This window comes from Chiloscyllium plagiosum, unplaced genomic scaffold, assembly GCF_037043375.1.
Source record: "Chiloscyllium plagiosum isolate Xiang-an unplaced genomic scaffold, Cpla_swu_hap1 HiC_scaffold_31, whole genome shotgun sequence".
NCBI lineage: Eukaryota > Metazoa > Chordata > Chondrichthyes > Orectolobiformes > Hemiscylliidae > Chiloscyllium > Chiloscyllium plagiosum.
Genome location: NW_028270169.1, coordinates 14,286,465 through 14,299,197, shown reverse-complemented (window position 1 = coordinate 14,299,197; position 12,733 = coordinate 14,286,465). Strand labels below are relative to the sequence as shown.

The 12,733-nt window shown below is 42.4% G+C and overlaps 1 protein-coding gene across 8 annotated transcripts in view; it reads left to right on the top strand.

Moving 5' to 3' along the window:
• nf1a (neurofibromin 1a) overlaps positions 1–12,733 on the top strand; it is a 334,390-nt gene that overhangs the window by 148,338 nt on the left and 173,319 nt on the right. The gene's annotated exons all lie outside the window — the stretch shown is intronic.

Genomic DNA, 12,733 nt, shown 5'->3' with positions numbered 1-12,733 from the left:
CTTTTCTTTCAAAGCAAATTCTTAAAACCTTGTGCTTTTTTTTCTAAAAAAAACACTTTGCCTCAGCCTTTTTGATCTTCACTTTGGAATTGTTCTACTAATTCTGGCAAAAATAGCTTTCATTTCGATTAACCCTTTTTAAAATTTAGTTTCTAAAGCTGTGTACATTATAACATGGGTTTCAGCATTGGGTTGAATTGATTATGTCATTTAAGATGTTCTGCCTGCAATTTGTTGCTTCTATACATATGTTTTAAAGCTCAAATTGTTTTAAGGCATGAAAAGATGAGATATGAGCAGCATTTCACAGTTCATTTCAGCTTACTTAGAATTTTAATCATTTGGATGGTTACATGTAAGATTAATGTTGGAGATAGTCAAAGAGATGTAAAGCATAAGTTTAAGCAATGCAATTATACATATCCTCAACTGGAGATGAAATTTCGAATACATTCAATCCTATTGACTGAATCACCGCTTTGAACTTGTTGCGTATGTCTAGAACAACTGGTTTTCAATGTTAAATCCTCTGTTTTAGCACTGAAGTTGCGTGTGAAGCATTTTAGTCTGTGGTGGTAATGCTGTTTTTGAATATCTTCACTAGGTTGAGTGTTGGCCTGGAAATGACAGTATATGATGCTATAACATGGATTGTGGATCAGCATTTTAAAATGTACAGAATATGGATTTTGCTGATCTACATTTTGCTAATCTAAAGTATCCACAAGCTTGTATGGATTTTTGAACAAACATGTAGCTTTATTGCCTTTACACTGAACTACTGTCAGCCAATAATGTTGTTCACTTTAACAAAGTGTATAATTTAACCATTGTGCATTGAACCCGAAAGACACAGCTTTTTAGGCTGGCTGTTTCAAAAGTTACAATGTTCAAGTTATGTACAACATGCTCGGTCATGAAATAACATGCTTGGTCTTCCAAGACACACACACTCAGTGACTAACACTGTTGTTTTGTATAAATCTAACACAAATTTTACTACTGTCTATTAAGCTTGGATTTAACCTGTTAAACATGAAGTATGTGCACCTTTTTATCCAAGGTACTACTTGATGGTGTCATGGACCAGACAGTGGCATGTTGTGGAATTAATGTTGGTCTTTCAGCCACAATTAGGCCATGGTTTGACGTAATGGAGATTGGTCTTTGGATACAGCTAGAGACTCTATCATTTGGCTGTTTTTTGACTTAACATGTTGTGAAACTTTAAACTCTTCAAACTAGAGGAGAAATAATCTGTCCAGCTGAGGAAATCACAAGTATGCATTCAGTTAGATACCAAATGTTGCACATGGTCCTTTTTTTTTGTGAAATGTTGGGACTGGCTTGCATATTTCAGATAATTAGGACATATTGACATTATAGATTTTGTAAGTATTCTTGGAGTAACTTAAAATTAGCTTGCATAAATATGTGGTTGGGATATTGCTTCATAGCTCAAAGGCTTCTGAATTATTTTGTTGAACCAGGAGAAAATAACTGACAGCACTTGAATTTATTTTGCATTACTGATTGCACAAGAAAGCAGTAATGATCCCTTTTCTTGAATTACTGTGCATCCACATGATATCAAGAAATGGTTCAAGGCACTGGATACTCCAAAGGCTATGTGCTCTGACAGCATTCTAGCAATAGTACTAAAGATTTGTGTTCCAGAACTTACAGATCCCTTAGCCAAGCTGTTCCAGTAGGTTTATGACATTGATATCTGCCTGACAATGTGGAAAATTACCGAGATTTGTCTTATAGATAAGAAAGAGGACAAAACCAACTTGGCCAATCACTGCCCCATCAGTCTAGTCTTTATCATCAGTAAGATGAAAGGTGTCATCAGTGCTATCAAGCAGCACTTGCTTAGCAATAGCCTACTCACTGGTGCCCACTTTGCATTCTGCCAGGGTCACTCAGCGCTTGACCTCATCACAGCCTTGGTTCCAACATGGACAAAAGAATGGAGTACCAGAGGTGAGGTGAGAGTGACAGCCCTTGACATCAAGGTTGTATTGCACAGAATGAAGCATCAAGGAGCCCAAGCAAAACTGAAATACATGGATATCAGGGGCAATTCTCCACTAGTTGGAGTCATTCCTGGGAAGATGGTTATAGTTGTTGGAGGTCAGTCATCTCAGCTCCTGGACATCTCTGCAGGAGTTCCTCAGGATAGTGTTCGAGGCCCACATATCTTCAGCTGCTTAAACAATGACCTTCGTTCCATAGTAAGGTCAAGTAGGGACGTTTGCTGATTGTGCAATATTTGGTACCATTCGTCGTTCCTCAGTCTGTGTTCAAAGCAGTCTGTGTTCAAATGCAATAAGATCTGAACACTATCCAGGTTTGGGCTAACAGGTGGCAAGTAATATTTGCGTCAAAAAGTGTGGTGCCGGAAAAGCACTGCAGGTCAGGCAGTATTTTTGAGGAGCAGGAGAATCGATGTTTTGGAATATTTTTGCTATACAAATGTCAGGAAATGATCATCTCCAGTAAGAGAGAATCTGCCCACTGCTCCTTGATATTGAGTGGTGTTACCATCACTAAATTCCCCACTGTCAACCTCCTGGGAGTTAATGTTGACGAGAAACTCAACTGGATTCACCATATAAGTACAGTGGATACAAGAGCAGGTGAGAAGTGAGTAACCCACCACCTAACTCGCCAAAGCCCCTATCTGCAAGGCGCAAGTCAGGACTTTGATGGACTACTCCCCACTTGGATGCACATACCTTTAGCAACACTCCAAGCTTATAGACTCATTATCATACAGCACAGAAACAGACCCTTCATTTAACTTGTCCATGCTGACCAAATTTCCTAAACTAAACCAGTCCCACTTGCCTACATATGGCTCATATCCCTCAAACTTTCCGATTCTTGTATCTGTCCAGTCTCATAAATATTGTAACTGTACCTGCATCTACTACTTCCTCTGGCCATGTACAAACCACTCTGGGAAAAGTTGCTCCTCAGGTCCTTATTAAATCTTTCACCTCTCACCTTTAAATGTATGCCATCTATTTTTGAACTCCTCTATCCTTCGGGGAAAAAACCTTTCGAAATTCACCTTATCTATGCCCTTCATGATTTTATAAACCTTCATAAGGCCATAGAGTCAAAGAGATGTACTGCACAGAAACAGACCCTTCGGTCCAACTGGTCCATGCCGACCAGATATCCCAACCTAATCTAGTCCCATTTGCCAGCGCTTGGCCCATATCCCTTCAAGCTCTTCCTATTCAGATACCCATCCAGATGCCTTTGAAATGTTACAATTGTACCAGCCTCAACCACTTCCTCTGGCACCTCATTCTGTGCATGCACCATCCTCTGCGTGAAAAAGTTGCCACTTAGGTCCCCTACATATCTTTCCCCTGTCAATCTAAACCTATGCCATCTAGTTCTGGACTCCCCCCACCCCAGGGAAAAGATTTTGTCTATTTATCGTATCCGTGCCCGTCGTGATTCTGTAAACTTCCTGAGGTCACCCCATAGTCTCCGAAGCTCCAGGGAAAACAGCCCCTGCCTATTCAGCCTCTCCCTGTAGCTCAAATCGTCCAACCGTGCAACATCCTTGTAAATCTTTTCTGAACTCTTTCAAGTTTCACAACATCTTTCCGATAGAAAGGAGACCAGAATTGCACGCAATATTCCAAAGTAGCCTAACCAATGTCCTGTACAGCTGCAACATGACCTCCCAACTCCTGTACTCAATGCTCTGACAATAAAGGAAAGCATACCAAATGCTGCCTTCACTATCCTATCTACCTGTGACTCCACTTTCAAGGAGCTATGAACGTGCACTCCAAGGTCTCTTGGAATGTTGCTCTCCTTAGGACCTTACCATTAAGTGGATAAGTCCTGCTAAGATTTGCTTTCCCAAAATGCAACACCTTGCATTTATCTGAATTAAACTCCATCTGCCACTCCTCAGCGCATTGGCCCATCTGATCAAGATCCTGTTGTAATTTGAGGTAAACTTCGCTGTCCACTACACCTCCAATTTTGGTGTCATCTGCAAACTTACTAACTATACCTCTTATGCTCTCATCCAAATAATTTAAATTAAATGATGAAAAGTAGTGGATCCAGCACTGATCGTTGTGGCACTCCACTGGTCACAGGCCCCCAGGCTGAAAAACAATGCTCCACCACTACCCTCTGTCTTCTACCTTTGAGCCAGTTCTACATCCAAATGACTAGTTCTCCCTGTATTCCATGAGATCTAACCTTGCTAGCCAGTATCCCATTGGGAACCTTGTGGAGAGCCTTATTGATGTTCGTATAGACCATGTCTACTGCTCTGCCGTCATCAATCCTCTTTGTTACTTCCTCAAAAAAACTCAATCAAGTTCACAAGACATCATTTCCCATGCACGAAGCCATGTTGACGATCCCTAATCAGTCCTTGCCTTTCCAAATTTGTGTAAATCCTGTCCCTGAGGATTCCCTTCAACAACTTGCTCACCACAGAGGTCAGGCTCACCAGTCTCTAGTTCCCTGGGTTTTCCTTACCACCTTTCTTAAATAGTGGCACCACATTAGGCAACCTCCAGTCTTCTGGCACCTCACCTGTGACTATTGATGATACAAATATCTCAGCAAGGGGCCCAGCAATTACTTGACTAGCTTCCCACAAAGTTCTAGGGTACACCTGATCAGGTCCTGGGGCTTTGTCCACTTTTATGCGTTTCAAAACATCCAGCACTTCCTCCTCTGTAATATAGACATTTTTCAAGATGTCACCGTCTATTTTCCCGGATACTATATCTTCCATGTCCTTCTCCACAGTAAACACTAATGCAAAATACTTGTTTGAGTTATGGTCTAGGCCAGACCACTCAAAACATTCTTACGCAGGCAGCCCCAGACCATAACTTTGCAACTTGTTTCGGTAAATGAAAATTACATGGAGTAAGATAGCTAGATTGACTACTAGCTTTTAAAACAGACAAGATTATTCACAAAATTACACAATGAAATACAAAGAACAGAATAACGAACCCCTACAGAACTCAACCTATCCAACTAGACTTAGTTATGCTGTTGCAAATATACTCAACAGTCCCAATAAGCAAGCTCTTTTTAAAAACCAGTATAAGTGGAATACATGCTTCCAGGTTGAAGTTGAGGCGCAGAAAAGATTGAGTTTCCACATAATTCCCTGTTGAACTTCCCAGTTTGAGCCTGAACTAGAATAGCTCAGCTCAGCTAGAGAGCTGATCACTCCCCTCTCTTTATACAGGTCATTCCTAAAGCATGACCACTTTGGCCTGACGTCTCGTGTTTACATATAAACAAAAGACCCCTCAAAATTATTTTGATCTCTGTGCCAAACCATACTGACCAGACCCCGGCCCGGTTTATTGCTTCTTTGTAAAAAAAACAAGGACAGAGTCTCCTTGAGCCAAGGGACAGGTCTTAGAAATAAAGGGACTAGCTTTGTGACAAGTGTTTCCCCTCCCCCCCCCCCCCCCCCCCCCCCCCCCCCAATCTCCTGCAGTTCCACACACAGGCTGCCTTGCTGATCTTTGCAGGCCCCGATTCACTCCTCAGTTTCACTTTTGTCCTTAATATTCAGTAGCGCCTCGACTTACGAACTTAATCCGTTCTGGGACCCGGTTAAAGTTTGCGAACTGAATCAATTTTTCCCATTGTTTGGATAGCGTAAGAATCCTTGGACGGCTGTTCACAGTGCACGCGCCAAAGACTAACTGAATGAGATCACACGGGGTCTGAGCACTTTTGCATTCAACAAGCGCGTAGCAAAGCAGAACAAAAACCATGAGGTCGCACACAGGCTTTTTGCGTTCGTACCTTGAATTTCGTACGTACGTTGAAGCAAACTTTTACGTACAATCCTGTTCGTAAACTGATTTGTACGTGAACAGGGTCATTCGTATGTCGAGGCGCTACTGTATTTGTAAAAACCCTTTGGATTCTCCTTAACTCTGTTTTCCAAAGGTATCTCATGTCCCCCTTTTGCCCTCCTGATTTCCCTCTTAAGTATACTCCTACTGCCTTTATACTCTTCTAAGGATTCACTTGATCTATCCTGTCTATATCTGACATATGCTTCCTCCTTTTTTCTTAACTAAGCCTTCAATTTCTCCAGTCATCCATCATTCCCTACACCTACCAGCTTTTCCTTTCACCCTAACAGGAATATACTGCTTCTGGACTCACGTTACTTCATTTCTGAAAGCTTATCCCATTTTCTAGACGTCCCTTTCCCTGCGAACGTCTGCCCCCAGTCAGCTTTTGAAAAGTCTTGCCTAATACTGTCAAAATTAGCTTTCCTCCGGTTTAGAACTTCACCTGTTAGATCTGGGGTCTATCCTTTTCCATCACTATTTTAAAACTAATAGAATTATGATCGCTGGCCCCAAAGTGCTCCCCCATTGACATCTCAGGCACCTGCCCTGCCTTATTTCCCAAGTGTGGGTCAAGTTTTGCACCCGCTCTAGTAGGTACATTCACATACTGAATCAGAAAATTTTCTTGTACACACTTGGGCGGCACGGTGGCACAGTGGTTAGCATTGTTGCCTCACAGCGCTAGAGACCCGGGTTCAATTCCCACCTCAGGCGACTGACTGTGTGGAGTTTGCACATTCTCCCCGTGTTTGTGTGTGTTTCCTCCGGGTGCTCCAGTTTCCTCCCACAATCCAAAAAATGTGCAGGTTAGGCGAATTGGCCATGCTAAATTGCCCGTGGTGTTAGGTGAAGGGGTAAATGTAGGGGAATGGGTCTGAGTGGGTTACGCTTCGGCGGGTCGGTGTGGACTTGTTGGGCTGAAGGGCCTGTTTCCACACTGTAAGTAATCTAATCTTATCAAATTCCTCTCCATCCAAATCATTAACACTATGGCAGTCCCAGTCTATGGAGAAAGTGAGGACTGCAGATGCTGGAGATCAGAGCTTAAAAATGTGATGCTGCCTGACCTCCTGCGCTTTTCCAGCAACACATTTTTAAGCTCAGTCCCAGTCTATGTTTGGAAAGTTAAAATCTCCTACCATAACCACCCTATTATTCTTAGAGATAGCTGAGATCTCCTTACAAGTTTGTTTCTCAATTTCCCTCTGACTATTAGGGGGTCTATAATACAATCCCAATAAGGTTATCATCCCTTTTTTATTTCTCAGTTACTCCCAAATAACTTCCGTGGATATATTTCTGGGAATATCCTCCCTCAGCACAGCTGAAAATGCGACTCCTCCTCCTCTCTTGTCTCCTTATCTGTCTTCCCTGTAGCATTTGTATCCTGGAACATTAAGTAGCCAGTCATGTCCACCCCTGAGCCATGTTTCTGTAATTGCTATGATATCACAGTCCCAATTTCCTAACCACACCCTGAGTGTTCATCTGCCTTCCCTGTTAGGCCACTTGCATTGAAATAAATGTAGTTCAATTTATCAGTTCTACCTTGTTCTCTGCTTTGTTCCTGCCTGCCCTAACTGTTTAACTTATTTTCTCAACTGTACCAGCCTAGATTGATCTGTTTCCCTCAGTATCTGGGTCCAACCACCACTTTGAAAGAATTATATACCTGAACTCCTCAGTCTTTCTGTTTGACGATACTCCCCAGGGCCCTAGAAATAACTGTATAACTTCCTACCTTTGTTCTCAAAATGTAACACCTCGCATTTAGCCAAATTCAGCTCTGTCTGTCACACCTCAAGCCATTGACCCAATTGATCCAAGATCCCGTTATAATCTGAGATACATTTCTTTACTGTCAACCATACAATCAATTTTGGTGTCATCCGCAAACTTATTAACCATGTTTCCTAAATTCTCATCCAAATCATTAATGTAAATGGAAAAGTAATATTTGACACCATCCAGGACAAAGCAACCCATTGATTGGCACCACATCCAAAAACATCCACTACCTCTTCCACTCTGTGTGTCGTGTAGATAGCGCATACTGTTATCTACAAGATGCACTGCAGGAAGTCACCATAGATCCTTCGACAGTCCCTACTAAACCCCTGACTACTTCCATTTAGAAGGATGAAGGCAGCTGATACATGGGAATACAACCACCTGCAAGTTCGGCTCCAAGTCACCTCCAGACTTGAAAAATATTTTGCTGGTCCTTCGGTGTCACGGAGTCAAAACCTTGCAGTTCCCTCCCCAGCAACACTGGGTGAACCTACATCACATAGGCTGCAGCAGTTCAAGAAGGCAGCTCGCTTTTACCGCTTTGAGGGCAAAAAGAATGCATGGTATATGTTTTTTTAGCTAGTGATGCCCATATCCAATGAATGGAAAAAAAAAGCGTACAGAAGCTGTTCTTAGTGTTTTTGAGGGAATTGAAAGATTTTGCCAAAATGGTTTTGAATGGTGTCAGAATTGGGATGGTGTGAGACTAGGTTGGGAATCTCAAGTGTTGTGTTGGTGGTATTGTATGTTTGCTTCCTGTGCACCTCCAGATGGTAGGAGGTATGCCTTTGTTGATAATATGTATGACACGAATGGTTGAGGATGTGGACCTGTCAGCTGCTGGATCATGTTAATTGGGTTTACTGTTTTGTGCATAACACACCTAAGAGCAGGAATAGACCAAATTGGCTATCAACCAGCACATTTTCAGTCCTGACTGGCATTTTGCCTGAACTCTGCTTTTCTGCCCACTCCCATAACGCTTGACCTCTTAAAAGATCAAAAACCAGTCTTATCTTGGCTTCAAATATATTCATTGATGAAACTGGCATGAACCTTTTGGGGTAGAGAATTCTAACGATGTACAAGCCTCTATGTTTTGAAGTTAATTCCCATCCTTCTCTGAAATAACTAACTCACTTTGCTGAGTGTTTGCCATCCAAAGGAAACATTTGTGGATCTCCACTGTTAAGCTCCTTCTGCATCTTGTAGGTTTCATTAAGATCACTTCTTGATCTTATAAAGTTGTTAGTTTAGATATTAGCTGCTTAGCCTGTCATCGCAGTAACCAATCTAATGAATCTTTGCTGCACTACCTCTGTGAAGCATGTTCTTCATTAAACTAAGGGCGAAAACTGCATTGCACTCAACGTACATTTTCACCAAAGCCCTGTGGAATGACATTAGAACATAGGACGTAGAAGCAGGAGTATGCCATTGGTCCCCTCGTCGGCTCTGCCATTGATCCCCTCGTCGGCTCTGCCATTGGTCCCCTCGTCAGCTCTGCCATTGGTCCCCTCGTCGGCTCTGCCATTGGTCCCCTCGTCGGCTCTGCCATTGGTCCCCTCGTCGGCTCTGCCATTGGTCCCCTCGTCGGCTCTGCCATTGGTCCCCTCGTCGGCTCTGCCTTTGGTCCCCTCGTCGGCTCTGCCTTTGGTCCCCTCGTCGGCTCTGCCTTTGGTCCCCTCGTCGGCTCTGCCTTTGGTCCCCTCGTCGGCTCTGCCTTTGGTCCCCTCGTCGGCTCTGCCTTTGGTCCCCTCGTCGCACCTTGGACTCTGCTGAGGAATGTCTACAATATATTGGGGCTGAGTTGATTTGGCTTCCAGGAAACAGAGCCATTATCCACATTTGTGACTAGATTAGTGGGCTGCAGAGCATTACCTTTCCCTCTGGTTATGAGATTGCATAGCTTTCCCTTTCATAAACCATTTAGACTGTAAGTAGTATCATGATCTTGCTTCATTAGTATGGCACTTCATTTTTTGATAAGTCCTCATTTTTCTCACTGGTCATCAACTTAATCATAATGAGGAATAACTAGACACTAAAGTTTCAGGTTATGTTGCATACAGTTCTGATCCTTAAATGTCTCAGTTCTTCATGAATGTATAGTTTTAAAGATGTGCTCTGATGCTTTCCCAATTAATATGGTGGTAATGCAGTGTGATAGAAAGATAGTGTAAGATAGAATTTACACAGTGATTGCTTCTGCCAATTCTGTTAGCATCGGGAGCTGTTTCCATTGGGAAATTTTTCCAGTTCAGTTTGTGGTGGTACTGTCGGACCACTTGTTGATGGAGATTGAAGACTTCATTCAAAACACATTGTGCCATTGCTTCTTTCAGGCTTGGCTCAACATGTGGAATGTTGATTGCATCAGGTTAGGCAGACTAGTATTTGAAAATTATTTGGAAATTCCTCTTGTTCAACCAGAAGCCACAAGGTATTGTGGGACAGAAATCTATGTTCTGGCCTCCCATAACCATTCTTTGCTTTCTCTGACCACGTGCAGTATTCCCTACTCTCAGGTGAAATAGCACATAGTTAGCAATGGAGGCTAGGATTTTGAGGGAATGTTTGTTCTTTGTTTTTGAAAAAAGACAAATCATAGAGTGGCTTGCTAAGGACTTTCAAAATTGAGTATCGCTGTGGGACTGAAATCATACATTGGCCAGATGTGGAAAGGAGGACTGGTTAATCTTCAACAGCGATCTTCATGTCACCCTTAAAAAGTAATGATATCACTCCCTATGTTTGTTAAAAAGTTAAAATGCTCAAGTGAACATGGTGGGATTTAAATATATTCTGTGTCCTAACTGGTATTGCTCTCCTATCACCCCCTGGACTCACTGACCTGCTTTGACTCTGTCAATTCGTGTTTTAATTTGAAAATCTGACACTTGTTTTGAATCCTTCTGTATGCGCTCTAATATCCTTGGAGTCCACAATCCTCAATATACCTGTGCCCTTTTGTGTTTGGTCTCTTGTGCATTGCTAATTTTCACCACTACACTAAAATGGTCGCAACTTCAGCTGGCTTGGTTCTAAACTCTAGAATACCTTCCTTTAAACTGCTCTCTCTTTTTTTTTTCTTCTTTCAGAGGCTTCTTCAATTCTGTGTATTTGACCAAGTATTTGGTCATCTTACTGAATACCTCCTGAACCAGCTATGTCACACTTGATTTATATTGCAGTGTGAAGTACCTACAAATGCTTTATTAGATATGCTATAGCCTTAATGTATTTAGAGATACACTTGTTAGTTTTTTTAAAAAAGGGAGTGAAATGCTATATTTTGGATCCCAGGCAGCACCATATTTGAAAAGCATCTGAGAAGAGCAAATGAGTTTTTAAAAAAAAGTTAAAGAAAACCCACTTGGAGATTTTGACTTTGATCTTAATTCTGTCTTTTTTTTAATCGTGTGTCCCCCTGAACACATGAGTGGGGTTTAAGTTCATGCTTTACTTGAAGAAGAATGTTCAGTTGCTGTACGGACCAAGCTGTGTCTTTGGTGCCTAGGCTAATCATTTTAATACTTTTAACTGGAGAGGATGAGAAGATTAACTTGGAGAAGGAAATGTAATGTAGATTGGGATTTCTGCAAAATACCAGGTGTCAGTGGGGGAGCACTTTGGGGCCAGCAACCATAATTCTATTAGATTTAAAATAGTGCTGGAAAAGGATAGACCAGCTCTAAAACTTGAAGTTCTAAATTGGAGAAAGGCCAATTTTGACAGTATTCGACAAGAACTTTCAAAAGCTGATTTGGGGGCAGATGTTCGCAGGTAAATGGACAGCTGGCAAATGGGAAGCCTTCAAAACTAAGATAACAAGAATCCAGAGAAAGTATATTCCTGTCAGGGTGAAAGAAAAGGCTGGTAACTATAAGGAACGCTGGATGACTAAAGAAATTGAGGGTTTGGTTAAGAAAAAGAAGGAAGAATATGTAAGGTATAGACAGGGTAGATCGAGTGAATCCTTAGAAAAGTATAAAGGCAGTAGGAGTATACTTAGAGGGAAATCAGGAGGGCAAAAAGGGGACATGAGATAGCTTTGCCAAGTAGAATTAGGGAGAATCCAAAGGGTTTTTACAAATACATTTAAGGACAAAAGGGTAACTAGGGAGAATAGGGCTCCTCAAAGATAAGCTGAAACTTTATTGCTGGACCAGCACAGCAGGTCAGGCAGCATCTAGGGAACAGAAGATTCGACGTTTCGGGCACATGCCCTTCTTCAGGAATGAGCAGAGAGTGTTCAGCAGGAGAAGATAAAAGGTAGGGAGGAGGGACTTGGAGGAGGGGCGTCAGCAGGAGAAGATAAAAGGTAGGGAGGAGGGACTTGGAGGAGGGGCGTCAGCAGGAGAAGATAAAAGGTAGGGAGGAGGGACTCAACTACAACCACAGGGACGTCAAGACAGCAGACCTTTTATCCTCCCTACCTTTTATCTTCTCCTGCTGAACACTCTCTGCTCATTCCTGAAGAAGGGCATGTGCCCGAAACGTCGAATCTTCTGTTCCCTAGATGCTGCCTGACCTGCTGTGCTGTTCCAGCAATAAAGTTTCAGCTTTGATCTCCAGCGTCTGCAGACCTCACTTTCTCCTCCTCAAAGATAATCAAGACCGACTTTGTGTGGAGCCGCAGAAAATGGGGAGATACTAAATGAATATTTTGCATCAGTGTTTACTGTGGAAAAGGATATAGAAGATATAGACTGTAGGGAAATAGATGATGACACCTTGCAAATGTCCATATTACAGAGGAGGAAGTGCTGGATGTCTTGAAATGCATAAAAGTGGATAAATCCCCAGGACCTGATCAGGTGTACCCTAAAAATCTGTGGGAGGCTAGAGAAGTGATTGCTGGGCCTGGTGCTGAGATATTTGTAGTCACAGGTGAGGTGCCGGAAGACTGGAGGTTAGCTAATGTGGTGCCACTGTTTAAGAAGGGTAGTAAGGACAAGCCAGGCAACTATAGACCAGTGAGCCTGACGCTGCTGTGGTTCTGTTCGCCAAGCTGGAAGTTTTTGTTGCAAACGTTTCGTCCCCTTTCTAGG